This window comes from Equus asinus, chromosome 23, assembly GCF_041296235.1.
Source record: "Equus asinus isolate D_3611 breed Donkey chromosome 23, EquAss-T2T_v2, whole genome shotgun sequence".
Lineage (NCBI taxonomy): Eukaryota > Metazoa > Chordata > Mammalia > Perissodactyla > Equidae > Equus > Equus asinus.
Genome location: NC_091812.1, coordinates 57,850,674 through 57,865,042, shown reverse-complemented (window position 1 = coordinate 57,865,042; position 14,369 = coordinate 57,850,674). Strand labels below are relative to the sequence as shown.

At 44.3% G+C, this 14,369-nt stretch overlaps 1 protein-coding gene across 1 annotated transcript in view; it reads left to right on the top strand.

The window, feature by feature from the left end:
- MOB3B (MOB kinase activator 3B) overlaps positions 1-14,369 on the top strand; it is a 186,552-nt gene that overhangs the window by 152,587 nt on the left and 19,596 nt on the right. The window lies entirely within an intron of this gene.

Below are 14,369 nucleotides of genomic sequence, written 5' to 3'. Positions count from 1 at the left end.
GATACAGCTTTCTGTTTTTTGGTTTTTGTGGTTTGGTTTTTTGTGTTTTTTTGTTTTGTTTTTTTTTGCTGAGGAAGATTAGCTCTGAACTAATATCTGTTGCCAATCTTCCTCTTTTTTTGCTTGAGGAAGATTAGCCCTGAGCTAACATCTGTTGCCAATCTTCCTCTATCTTTTTAATAGGTGGGTCACCATGACAGCATGGCTGATGAGTGATGTAGGTCCATGCCCGGGATCCAAACCCATGAACCCTGGGCTGCTGAAGTGGAGCACGCTGAACTTAAACACTAGGTCATGGGGCCAGTCCCACCTGTGATGCAGTTTTAATTGGATATATTAAAATCCAAAACATTCGATATGGAACTTTACTATTATTGTTTAGGTGAATGGGGACTACTTTTCTTTTCTTCATAAGTTATTTTTACAGTTGGACTCAATCTGTGCTTCAGAAGTCAAGGACCTCTGAAAACCCTGTCATCTGTTGTAATGTGATATCTCACTGTGGATGCCCTCGTCACAGCTATTTCTGGTCAGCTCTGTTGAGTGCTTTCTCATCCAGTAGAATGCAGTGCTTTATGGTGAAGTCGTGCTTTTTCCTTGAAACAAAGTGGCATTTTTGCTAAATGTAACTGACAGAGCAACTAGGTTTCATCCAAGTCCCTCTGAATAATGGCCAGAATGCACGGGCCAGGCTGCAGTCATCTTTGCTACCCTATCTTCCTTTCTCTTTATGTACACGTTTTTGAAATATAAATTTTATGATTATTTATGTATGACGAGGCCAATAGCTCAGGAGACGACTGCCACTGAAGAGATCATTTGTTATACTCACCGATCCCAAAAGAAGGGGGCACACCATGTCCCGGGGGCCACACAGTAACCACCAGGCTGGGTCGGAGGCAGAGGGAGCAGGGAAAACGTGGGCAAGAGACTTTATTGTGGTTTCCCTGGGACGGAAGGGGTGAGGCAGGGTAAGAAGGTTTCAGATTGACTATCGTGAATAATTTCAGCAGGCTCTGGGGCTTGGGGGCTGTCCTTAGTCGTCTGGTGCCTGGTCCAGGAGACTAGTAGCCCTAAGTGTGAGAGGCTGACAGAGGAGGTGGTTGGGGTTGTGGGCTCTGGATTTGTGGGTTTGTGTTGGTTGGTGAGTAAACAGCTCATGGGCGAGTTGTTTCCTATCTCTAGGAATTGGCTGGCCCTAGGAGGGGTAGTCCATCCAGGGTCAGCAAGGCCCCAGATATGAAAGGATCAAAATATAAAAAATAAAAGATGTTTAACACAGTACAGTACCTGTATCTGGCAAAGAAGATGTTAGTGAATTTTCATACATCGCGTTTAGAGTTTCTGAACTTGAACTCTGTTATTGCGCTGTGAAAGGACATGGCATAAAATATTTTCTTTGCATCATTCAAGAGTTCTGGAATAAAGCAAGACTTTCTGCATACTATTGAGGTTTATCATTGGCCCAACAAGTGCTAATTGTTTTCATTTTCTTTCACAGCAGCTTTCTAGAAAGTTCTTGGAGGCAGGAACTAAGTTGTGTCTGACTTCAGTTGGACAAGTAATGTGGAAAGAAGCTAAAATGCATCATGATTGAGTTGTGCTAGTTTGTCCTGTGTAAAGGCTGTTGTGGGTAAACAGCCACTAGAAGAAGAAAAGCTTATGCAAATAGCTCAGGGAGTTAAAATGCTGGAAAGAGTGATAAAGCTAATTTCAGAAAATGTCAAGGACAGAGGAAAGAGTAGATGGGGGCCATGTAAGTGAAGAGAGTAGAGGAACCAGTCTGATCTCATAGAGATTGAGGTTCCGTGTCTGGGAAATTCATCTCAGTTCTCTACAATTGACATGTTCAGGTGGAGGGAAATACCTTCTCCGTAGGTCCACCAGAAAGAAGAGGCCCTCCTCAGCATTCACAGTCTTGGTTTTGCCGAACTAAAGGAGCAGAAACATTAGATGGATAGAGCAGAAAGTCACTTTATTCTTAATGTACAGCAGCATAAAGGCCATTGTAGGATGAAGCTGAGTGTAAGTTAGCGAGTAGAGAAAGCCTTTCTTTGCTATCAAAAAATTCTGGAGGCCAGCCCAGTGGCAGAGTGGTTGACTTCATGCTCTCCACTTTGGTGGCCCAAGGTTCACAAGTTCAGATCCTGGGCGCAGATGTACACACTACTTATCAAGCCATGCTGTGGCAGCATCCCACATATAAAAGAGAGGAAGATTGGCACAGATGTTAGCTCAGGGATGATCTTCCTCATCAAACCCCCCCCCCCAAAAAAAAAAACTGTGTTATTTTCTATAACTGAAGAGATTCTAACACTTGCCCGTGCCAGGAGCTGACTGAAGCCTCAGAATCACAGAAAGGCCCTGAATAACCCAGTATTCTAGAAAGAGCCACACTGGGGGCCCCAGAAAAAACTACAGTTGGATTAACCAGGAATTATTAACAGTGGAAGGGGACAAAAAGAGTATCAGGGTTTTTTTTCCCTGGAAGCTTATAATTCTTTAAATTTTGCTTGAAATACTATCCTTCCTACCTTTATGTTTAATTAATTATAATTATAGGGAGATTCATTTTAATGCTTTTACATATTAATAACAAGTGTTTTTAATGCTTAAGTGTCTGAAATTATGTATTCACTTTACACAAACCAAAACCTGTAAAGTAACAAAAAAAAGATACTGAGAATGTTTCTGAGGACAATAATTATATAATGTCAAGCTCTGAATACTTAGTGTAGTCCAATGTACATCAGGAATACTGTACTTGTGGATTGTTATTACTGAAATGAGCATTTTCAATAGTTGATGGTGCTGGAATACCTAACTTTTGTCTATTGCTGCAATGCATATCTTAAAATCAGTCATATCATATCAAATCAACACATTTTTATTTGATTTGCATGTATCAAATTCCCTATATAGGCAAAGCAAGTTGCTCAAATGTGCTAAGTGCATCAGAAAGATATGCTTTTGAGAATATACAAATGCAGTCTGAAAAAATATAAAATAATGACTGTCACTCATCTTCCAGCCTTGAAGGATGATAAAGAAGTTAGGCATTTGGCTTCACACTCTAGTTGGACATTCTTTAGAAGAATGTCCAGGGGCCAGAAGGGCAGCATTTATCCGGCCAGTTCCCTTTAGAACATCAGCATTCCCAGAGTTCCCACACCTCCAGTGGGACATTCCTGCTGTCATGCCTTGGGATTCCACAGTATGGAACTCAGAGACCCCACCTCAGTTTCCCTCCGCCATGCTTCCACCACACTCATCCTTTGCTTTTGTCTGATGTTGACTGAGTGGCCAGCACCCCCCGAGGGTAAGAGATTCAGTCTCACACAGGGCTTAAGACAAGGCTCAGACTCTCTGGCTTCAAACCCTGGACCCTTCATTTACTGACTTGCAATCTTGAGCAAGAGAGTTGGCTTTTCAAAGCCTTGTCTTCCTCATTCATAGAATGAGTATGATAATAGAGTTGCTGTAAAAATGAAATGAGTTAGTCACATGGTAAGTGCTTAAGAAATGTTAGCTGTTGGATGATATAGTGAATGTAAAGTAGCTGGCGTATAGTAAGCAGAGATACCCTAATTCTCCCTTCCTGTCTCCCAGGGCCTTGGCCATCTTAGCCATCCTCTAGGTAGCCTTGTAATTGATATAGTTCATTGTATTGGTATCAGTGTCTCCCACAGGATTGTCAACTCTGAGGGCTGGGAGTATACAGGATATATGCTTGCGTTGCCCACCCACGTTGCCTAGCACATAAGTGCTTAGTGAGTTTCTGAATTGGTAAGAGACTTCGAGGATGATGCACCTCCATTCAAAGGGATTACACACCAAGCATTCCTTCCTTGGTGCCACGCTCATCTCAGAACCTGCCTGCAGACCTCCACTTATTCAGTGCTGGAAATGCTTCATCTTAGCAGTTTAGCCAAAGAGATTAAAAGCAAAGGTGCAGAGCAGTGAAGGGATGCATCATAAAGCTTAGGGCTGACAGAGAAAGATGGGACCCCAACTCCCTGTCAGTTCCCTGTTCCAGATTCAAACTAGGTCACCCAGGGAATGTTAAATGCTCTCACTGCTTGTGTGTCCTGGTGTGCTGGGGATAAGGTGACCAACCCTCCCAGATTTAGCACTAAAAATCTCATGTCCTGGGAAAACTCTCAGTCCCTGGCCAGCTGGGATGGTTGGTCACCCTATCAGGCCTCTGAGTGGGAATATACTTTGGATTTCAGAAGCTGAGAGGATGTCACCCTGGCCAGCGCAGTGAGAAAGGCCAGCGCGTCCATCTTGCCCGTAAGGCATGCCTCATGGCTCCCACTGGGACCTGCTGGTCAGCAGCAGCCTGGGAAACACAGGCCATTTCATTTGGTCTCCAACAGGGAGGGGGATGCTGGCGCACTGACACAGAGACAGACGTGACAAGCAATCCATTTCTCATGTAAATGCAACAGCTGAAGATGACTTGAACTCAAGCAGTTCACAGTTGGTGGAAAAGAACCCAAATGATGGTGGTAATTAGAAAATGGGCCGGGCCCTGATTGAATGAGTGGGCTGCTCTTGGCGCTTGGCAGCCCGGGGGTGAGCTGACAGAATTGAGCTAATCAGAATTATCATTAGCAAGCACTGCAGCCAGCAGTGTTTTGTTGGCCTTTCACTAAAAACAAAAGCAGACTCAGAGAGCGCTGTTAGCAATGCAGGAGCTGGTGAATAAAGAGCTGATTAGGGAGGAGGAGTGAGGTTGTCGAGGTGGGGAGGAAAGACAGCAGGGTGCTCGTTCACCCTAAAGCACCTGCTGACCCCTGGGTGACCTTGGTCGAGAGCCTCTTCACCTTCTGTCTCTCGGGCTCCATTTCCCTGTTTCTAACAGTGAAGGTGATTATTCCATCACTTACTTTGTCAAGGTGCTGCTGTGAAACCACGTCTCACCACAGGGCTGTTTTGTTACCTTACGGCAGGGCACTTGGGCCATGGGAGCTCTCTGTGTTTCTCAATAGAGGGCCACACACCAGCTGCATCAGAATCTCCTAGAGTCGGTATTTTTAAACGTGCATCATCGTATACTGAAATCAGAATTATTGAGCTTAGTACCTAGTACCAAGCCCCCTCGGTCTGCATCTCATACTTTCCTGTGCATTTGAGTCACCTGGGCATCTTGCCAAAATGCTGGTTCTGGTTCAGTGCACCTGGGCCTGGGATGGGACGTGAGTGTGTACATTTTGCTCCCGGATGCTCCTGGTTCCCAGGCCACATTCTGAGGGGCGAGACTCTAGTTGACAATTACTCTCAGATTGGAGACTTATTTTTTTTTAGCACATCATTTCTTCTCCTTCCCTAGGATTGTGGTTAGCTCAGTGAGGTGGGAAGGTAAAGCAAAGAAGAAAACTCTAAGGATCCGTGTTGGCTAAGAGTATTCCTCAAAATGCTGGACCCGAGTATGGCCCAGTGAAAACAGACTTCTTTACTTGGTCAAATGAGTTTGCAAAATGCTCTGTCATCTCCACCCTTGGAGACTCAAAATGTTCAGTCACAGATTAGAAGATTGAGAAGTCCTCCAGTGAAGACACTGGTTCGATTTTGTGTAGCCCACCCAATTTAACTGCATTTGGTTCCTGAAATCTTTTTTCTTTTGTTATCACTCATTAACATCTTGGAGAGATCATGACCCGTTGAACAATTTTGGGCAACACCGTTCATCTTTGTGGCGGATCACTAGATTCTGAGTTTTCCCTCCCTGCCTCCACCCTGGCCACTGCATACCCGCCACTGCTGCGTTGGATGTGTAAGAGATAAGACTCAGAGAGGGAGATGGGAAGGAAGTGAAATTCATCAAATGGGAGGGCTTCACAGAAAGAAAAGAAACCCTGCCCTGCTCATGCTCACTCCTCAGTCCTCCCACATGATGGTGTGACACACAAGATCATTGAGTTCTTACCATGTGCAAGGCACACAAGGATTCCCAAGAAATAAACGCTAGCTCCATTTCTTGAGTTCCAGATGTTCCGTTAAGCACTTTGCATAGATTATTTCATCTCTTACACTTGTTACCTTTATTTCACACAGATGTGGTGAGCAATTTCTCAACATTCAAACTACATTCCTCTCCATCCCTCATTTTTCTCATTACTGCCATCTTGTCACACCAAAGCGTCCCCCACTCCACCAGTTTGTAGGTGGTGCCTCTTGGCTGATGACTGAGGTTCATGAACAAATGATTTTAGGCTTCAGCACCAAAACCACTGTTTTAAAAATGGGTATTTTAGGACCAGATGGAAGAAAAACAGTTTGAAGACCAAAGATTAGGGGAGCCTTGTCTCATAAAGGCCCGGCACAGCCCATCTAAGCCCAGGCATATGCTGACCTTGTGTTCCCCCAAGAGGTGGCCAGGTCATGCCTGCACTTCCCTTGGAGACGGTTGGGTGAGTGCAGTAGCCAAGGTTGGCCTGTCATGGCAAGATCAGGTCAGGACTGTGAAAAGAAGCAGAGCCTCCCACAGGAGCCAGAGCCGCTCCCCAAAATAGCCAGCGAGGAAGAGTCATTGTGGGGCTTTTGAAAGGAGCTTTTCTTTTGAAACATCATCTCTGCAAAGGCCTCCGGCTGCTTCTCGTCAGGCGGGTTCCTTGACTTTAAGCCAAGTGGCTCGGACATGGACACAGGCGTTGAAGAAGAAAGAGCGTCAGCCTGCGAGCCTGGCCGTTTGGCCTTTACAGTGATGTTTGCACTATTATGTTACCACTTAAGTTGCCTGACCCTGAGAGAGGCATGTAATGTCTCTGGGCCTCAGTTTCCCATCTGTGAAAGAGAGCAGATCTGGAGTCCCCCCAGCTTGTCTTATTGAGATTATGATCTTTGACATGGTGTTTCACCAGCCTTGTCATCTTTCATTCAGGCTGAGCTTCTCTCTTTGCTTAGAGAGGCCTTCATGAATTAAAGCCCACTATGCCAGCAGAGAGGATGTACCTGGCACAGAGAGTTGCTGGAGTTTGCATTCAGAGACTTTGTCAATTTGGATAGTTCGTGTGTGTGTCTGTGTGTGTGTGTGTGTGTGTCTGTGTGTGTGTCCAGTATGGCATCAGCTGGTGGTTGTTGTTCAGGACATCCCAAATGCCCAGAGATGAGAGGGAGAGCCTGCCAGAGACCATTTTAGGAGCTTTGGCAGATGTATCCTAACGTGTCAATTTGAAAAATAGCAAAGCAATGTGGGATTGTTTTCAATGAACTGCATTGTGCTGGGTTACTGGGAACGCGGCAAATCAGTCACATGTCTGTGTCGGTGCTATTTATTCATCCTCTCTTGGTGTCCAGAGAGCTTTTGTTCTGGTTTGTAGGATGACAGATAGCTGAGTTTTGTTTTTTGGTTTTGGTTTTGGGTTTTTTGGGGGTCAGGAGTAAGATGTGCTCTGGTTTATCCTAGAATCTAAAATATGATCAGCTAGTTGAGTTGAAGATGATGCCCATGGGGAAATTGTCAGCGCATAATATTAAGTGATAAAAATAGGACTCAAAACTGTATTAGAAAATCTCTATAATCATATGTCTATCTATTAGTCTTGTTTGCTAGAATCATCTAATCATAGATGAGAAAGGAAATACGGCAAAAAGTATGAAGAGCAGTTATCTCGGTGGAATTATGGGTAATGCTTCTTTTTATATATAGCTATTTGGGCTTTTGAAGGGTTCTATCACAGACATACATCACTTTTACAATAATCAGAAAATCAAACTGTATGCTTTAAAAGGCCTTACAGGGGCCGGCCCGGTGGCATAGTAGTTAAATTCATGTGCTCCACTTCAGCGGCCCAGGGTTTGCAGGTTCAGATCCTGGGTGCGGACCTAGCATGGCTCGTCAAGCCATGCTGTGGCAGCATCCCACATAAAATAGAGGAATATTGACACAGATGTTAGCTCAGTGACAATATTCCTCAAGCAAGAAGAGGAAGATTGGCAACAGATGTTAACTCAGGGCCAATCTTCCTCACAACAAAAATAAGTAAATAGAAAAATAAAAGGCCTTGCAACAAAGACCAAAGCTGCACATGACAAGCAGCCCGTGTACCCAGGACCAGGGGTCTAAGTGTGCTCTCTCCCATTTCTTGCCATGCCCTCTGCTCCCCCTTTCACAGGGCTGCAGTTGACAGAGATGCTCAAAGGAGCAAGCCAGTGGTTATGCAGACTGCTTTGTGACTGTAGTTGGAGGTGGATGTGCACAACCACCTTGCAGTGAACAAGCTTTCCCTGGATATTGGGTGGTCCCTCCTAGAGTGGGGAGCTAAGCATCGTGTAAACATTGAGGTGATGTTATCTTTATAATGTGTACAGTTTTAGTTTTGGAGTGGGCAGATCTCAGTGGTTCTAAAGCACGTGATGAAGTCTGCAGATTACCCACACCTAACATGTCCAGCTCTGCAGGGACAGGCTTTGCTCAGGCACCTCACTGCCAAGGGCACCATGATCATGACTGAAGGTTTTAGTTGGCATTTTTTTCCATCTAGATTCCTCTACTTAACTAGGTTGGGAGAGATTTGGGGTTTTTTCTAACTTCAAGTTTTAAAAGAGCATGAAAGAGATTTGTTGCAAAGAGATTAATCCATACCATGGAATGGTCTATGTACAGTTTTATTGAACTTAAGCATAAGTGTACCTACAATAGCTACAAATAATTTTTAGCTGAAACTATAGTATGGGTCTAGAGTTAATTCCAACCCCTTTTACTAAGATACTAGCAAAAACCAAGACCAGAGGTGACTAAGGAAATGTCTCTGTCCTGGTCTGGTCTTGTTTTATCATTTTTCTTCTCAGAGAGGACCAGTCTCTTCTCCTATCCCCAGGAACCCATGCCCCGTCCTGCTTTATACCACCCTGTGTCTCTGGATTGGTCATTTCCCTGTATGGGGTTGATTTTCTAATCACAACAAATTCTCAGTGTTTAGCTGCTTGGTTTAAATTTTAAAATATAGTCTTAAAAACTATCGATATATTTCTATAACTCTTATTGTTTCTGTTCCAGTTTGTCATTGTATACCTCTGTTTAATTCCTACATGTCAGATTATCCTCCAGCTCTGCAAGTATGCCCACAATGGCAGCCCAAGATTGTCTAGGCTTAAAATCATATACTGTCTTCTCTCTTTACCTTTGCTGAAAGGGAATGGTTTATAGACTGCCTCTGATTTTTGAGTGGAAGAGAGTCGTTTATAGACTGTTCAGTAAACATTTATTACTTGCTGACTGTGTGCTGAAAATCAGATCCTTACTTTCAAAAAATTCATTGGAAGTTTCATCCTACCCTGCATTACTGCAGCATCTCCCAAAGTATTTTTCCCAGAATCTACTAGTTCTAACAGATGTCGAAAGATATTGTGTGAAAAGAGGCTCAAGGATCAAATAACTAGGGGAAACAGTGAGTTAATAAAGGTTTTCTGGTTTCTTTAATACCTTAACATGCATCCCACCTCTCCCAGTGAGGCATAGCACATGTAGATTTATTAGCTCAGGGAATCCTTTCTCTACAGAGCATCTTGTGCGTCTAAGGCTTTGAAATACCCTTTGGGAAATACTAAGCACACAGTCTTATACAATTACCTTCTGTATTATAAAGTCATTCTCTTCTGGCTGCTGAGGGTCTGTTAAGCATTTATTGAACACCTACTGTATGTCAAACATCATGCTGTGTGCCAGAGTAACAGTCAAATAAGATGCATCTCTATTCTTTAAAAAGCTCACAGTTTTATAGAATCATATGCTTCAACCCATTATGTAGAGCTGCGTTGTCCATTATAGTAGCCACTAACCACTATGGTTACTTAAATTTAACTTAATTAAGATTAAATCAAAATTAGGTTCTTATCTTACTAGCCACACATGTCTAGTGTTAATTGTATTGGGTAGCACAGATACTGAACATTTCCATCATTGTGGAACATTCTCTTGGACACCACTGAATTAGAGGTCTATGATACACTATTAAGACCCTCTCCAACCATGAATGGCCGCCAGATGTGTTCAAAATTGTCCCTATGCTGCCTCAGTGAGGCATTGCCATTTAGCTCTTTAAGCTCCTGGGATGGTCTGCTTCTCTTTGCGAGGCCATTTCCCTCCCAGTTTACAGAAGAAGAACAGATAAGACTCACAACCATCTGCTCAATGCTTCTGCCTAGGTCTCATTTCAGGATCTCCACCTCAGGGAGCAGCTCGATACCTCAGGAGTGCTGTTGGTCTCTGGGGCACCAAATCGTCATTACACTTTACTCTGCCTGCAGTGTTGGAAATTGCTGTAGAATGTCAATCACAGCACGAATTAATTCATCTTCATGAGCATTTGTATGAAAATGTGAATTGTCAGTGTGGCTTGATGCCCATATGAGAGCCTGCCAAGTGTTGGCTGCTATGTGTGGTCTAGACTAGTTCAAATTTCCCAGCCAGATAAGAGTAGATTCTATGGCTCCAAAAGATGTCAAATGAGTATTAAGTTGGGATTTGAATGCAGGAAGGTTTTCCTTATTGAAATATAACAGTATATATTTCACCATCTACCTGTCCTACCACAATAAAAGCATGAGGAGAAGATTATAAGCAGTCACTAAGTAGGGACTTGTGTGGTCACTTGTGTGGCCTTAAGAACACTTGTTCCCATGAAGTAATTTTATATATAAAGGTCAGATATACAAGCTACCAACAAAGCCACTTAGCCATAATGTAGTACTGGACCATAGTACTAATCAGTATTAGTTCCATGATGTTAGTGTTCATAGATTCCTACCACATTGTGAATCTGAGTGTAAATGGACCAACAAATAAAAATGAAATGCATACAGGTAGATCTGGAGGAAGAAAGAGGAATTCAGACTACTCCAAAGGGAACTCCCTGGAGTTCCTTGAATGGGCCATGACCTCTTACCTCCCGGCCATGATATGTGCCCATCCGTCTGCCTCCAGGTCCTCCTAAGTCTTGCTCATCCTGCAAGTCTTGGCTTAAACATCCCTTCCTCAGAGTCGACTTCCCTCACTCCACATCATGGTAGGTCCCTGCGGACTGCTCCCAGAGCTCCCTGATCCCAAAGAGGGCAACCAAGTAGACGCCACAATATCTGGAAGGAGTAGTGTCAGAAGGGATAAACCATCACTTCCACTATTTTCTGTTCCTTAAAAGTGAGTCACTAAGTCCAGCCTACACTTAAGGGGAGGGGAATTAAGCTCTATCTCTTGAGGAGAGGAATATCCAAGAATTTTTGGATGTATGTTTAAAGCACCACACAGACGAAAATTTTTTAACTGGTGATGTTTGTCTTCGGCCCCTGTATTGCCCTTTCTTCTCATTTCCCACATCCTAAAGCTCAGGTCTGCCACCTCTCCCAAGTGCTCATTGCTCCAGACATCGCCTGCCTCCGTGGAAACACCCATCACCTCAGTGTAGTCACTTCCTCTTCCCCATCCTAGCCACGCGCCTTGAAGAAGACAACGTAGGCAGTGGACTCCACTCTCTCACTTCCCTTTTGATTCACAGGAATCTGCACTCGGTCACTCCAGAAACCTGCTCTTTCTCCTGAAGCAGTACCCCTGCAGGCCTGTGCACTTACTTGTGAAACAGAGAAGAAACAATGAATAATATAGTTCACTAATAATTCACGTTATGGATAAATCTTAAAAACATTGTGCTGAGCAAAAGAAACCAGACACAAAAAGGCCAACTGTTTGATCCCATTTATATCAAATTCCAGAACCATCTAAACTAATCCACAGCATCAGAAACCAGATCAGTGGCTGCCTGGGGCCAAGGGTGGGGGTAGAGGATTGACCACAAAGGGACAGGAGGCAGTTTTCAGAGGTGATAGAAATGTTTCATGTCTTAATTGTGGTGGTGTCGTGGGAGCATATAGCTGTCAGAACTCATCAAACTGTACGTTCAAATAGAAGGATTTTACTGGAGACAAAATATACCGTGATAAAATTTATTTTTAAAGTATGTTTGATAAATATATCTGACATATTTTACAAACAACCTCAATATTCACAAGAAGAATGTTTTGACAGGTCTTCGGGGAAAACTTTTGTCTTCCTGCTGCATGAGTGGTTAAGGAGATAAAGTGGAAGGAAAAGTAGCCAGAAGTACTTCATGTCACAGAGATAGGTGGCTCTCCGTCCCCTCTGGCAATAGTAGGAACGACTGTAACCCATTCCGCAGCACATCACCTGGGGAGATTCCAGAAAGTATCCCAGTTCTCAGGCCTCATCTCAGACCTGTTAAATTAGAATCTCCAAATTTGGGGCCCAAGCGAAGGAAAGCTCTCCAGATGGCTCTCCTGTGACACTGCGGGAAAGCCCCAGTGCTTCTCAAACTTTGTCCTGCCCAAGAACATCTGAGAGCGTGGGAAGGGTTCTACCACTGGAAATTCTGATTCCGTAAGCCTGTAATGGGGCTCATGAATCTGCATTTTTCATAAGCTCCCAGGTAATTCTGATGCAGGTGGTCCAGGCATCACACTTTGAAATGCATACCAGCTATTCTCAAATTTCTAAGCAGAATTGGAGTTCAACAAGATGCCTGGGCCAAAGAGTGGCCCTTTCATCTTGATTTTTTTTTTGAGGAAGATTAGCCCTGAGCTAACTACTGCCAATCCTCCTCTTTTTGCTGAGGAAGACTGGCCCTGAGCTAACATCCATGCCCATCTTCCTCTACTTTATATGTGGGATGCCTACCACAGCATTGCTTTTGCCAAGCAGTGCCATGTCCGCACCTGAGATCCGAACTGGCGAACCTGGGCCGCCGAGAAGCGGAACGTGCACACTTAACTGCTGCGCCACCGGGCCAGGGCCTCATCTTGATATTTTAGATGGCATCCAGACCCATTACTTCTATTTCCTTAAGCCCAGGCTTCCTGCCTCCACCCCAGCCCTTCCCCCAGATCCACTGGACACCCAGCACCCTATCTAGACAGTGGTTTTTTTATCACCCCCTGCTGGCAGCAGTCATCACCATACTCTAGAAGCCCATCCCCCAAGACCTCACCCCTTTATCCTGATGCCTCACCTGTGTTAGAGCCCCCATCACACAAACCTTAGTGCTACTGGGGCCCAGTGCTCCAGGCACATAGCTAGGTGCTGGGGATACAGCGATTGGCCAGGCTTGATCCTTGACATGAGCCTTCTTATCAGTGCCGAGATGTGAATGGTCCTAATTCTGCCACTGGTAAAATGAGAGGCCGTAACCAAGAGGAGTGGTCCTTAGCATGAGGTTCTGTGAACATGCTGGGTGGAGCCTGAGCCCAGTTGTGGGACCTTGCCTCCTGTTCCACCAGAGCTGCCACGTTTCTCTCCTTCCTGCCTTCTGTGTGACGTTACGGTAGAAGAAATGGTTTCTGCTGCTAAAACAAGTTGTAGACCCACCAGATTAGGAAAGGTTTCGATTTCCCTCCAGTTCTGGCACATTGTGGATCTAGAATGACATCGATGGTCACTGCCTTTCCTTTTACTTCATTTATTTCTATTAGTATAATTATTTTAAAACAGAGGGTTATGGTAGAGATTTATGTCTATGTCCTATTAACATATTTCAGCATAGAAGAACTTTACATGGCCTGTAATAACTATATACTTTCAAAATTTGGTATGGTCAGCATCTGAGGATATAACAAGAGGGAAATTTTTTCAGTAAAGCCAAGGACCAGGTGCTTTAGGAAATATGTTTGTGTATTACCTCATTTATTCTGCACACAATTCTATGAGATAAATACTGTTTTTATCTCCATTTTATAGAGGAGGAAAATCAGGCAAAGAGGTGAAGTAACTTGTCCAATATCACATAGCTCTGTGGGGCCAGGAGTTGAACACATGCATTCTGACTCCAAAACCCAGACGTGGCCTCTGCTGAGGAAATGCAGGAGGTGGCTTTTTGCCCAGGGACACACTAACTCAGTTGGGTTCTGATGATCGACAGCAGCTAGATGATTCCCAGGGTTCTCTTCCTCTCTCAGCAGTGTCTGGCTGTGAGACCGTAGTCAAGTCACATCAACAGTCTGAGTCACGGAATGTGCGTTGTTGAATGACTCCAGTGAATAACAGTGTGCAAAGAGCTGGTGCTCAGTGCCGGGGCAACCAAAAGTCATGGCCCCTGCCTCAAGAAGTTCAATGTCTGTAGGTCAGAAGACCCAAACCCAAAGCCTACCAAGGTCCTACAGAGGTCGCACCTGTGAGTTAGCAAGCCGGTAGTGATAGGAAGCTGTGGGAGCAGGCAGCGTGCAACCCCAGCTTGTGGTTTCAGTGGGAGAGCAGAGACCCGGGGTTTCCAAATCAAAAGAAATTGGAGCTCCAACATTTTAGGTGAACTCTCCAGAATTTTAAATGGTGGCAACCGATTAGAGCGGTTCTCTTCCTAGGA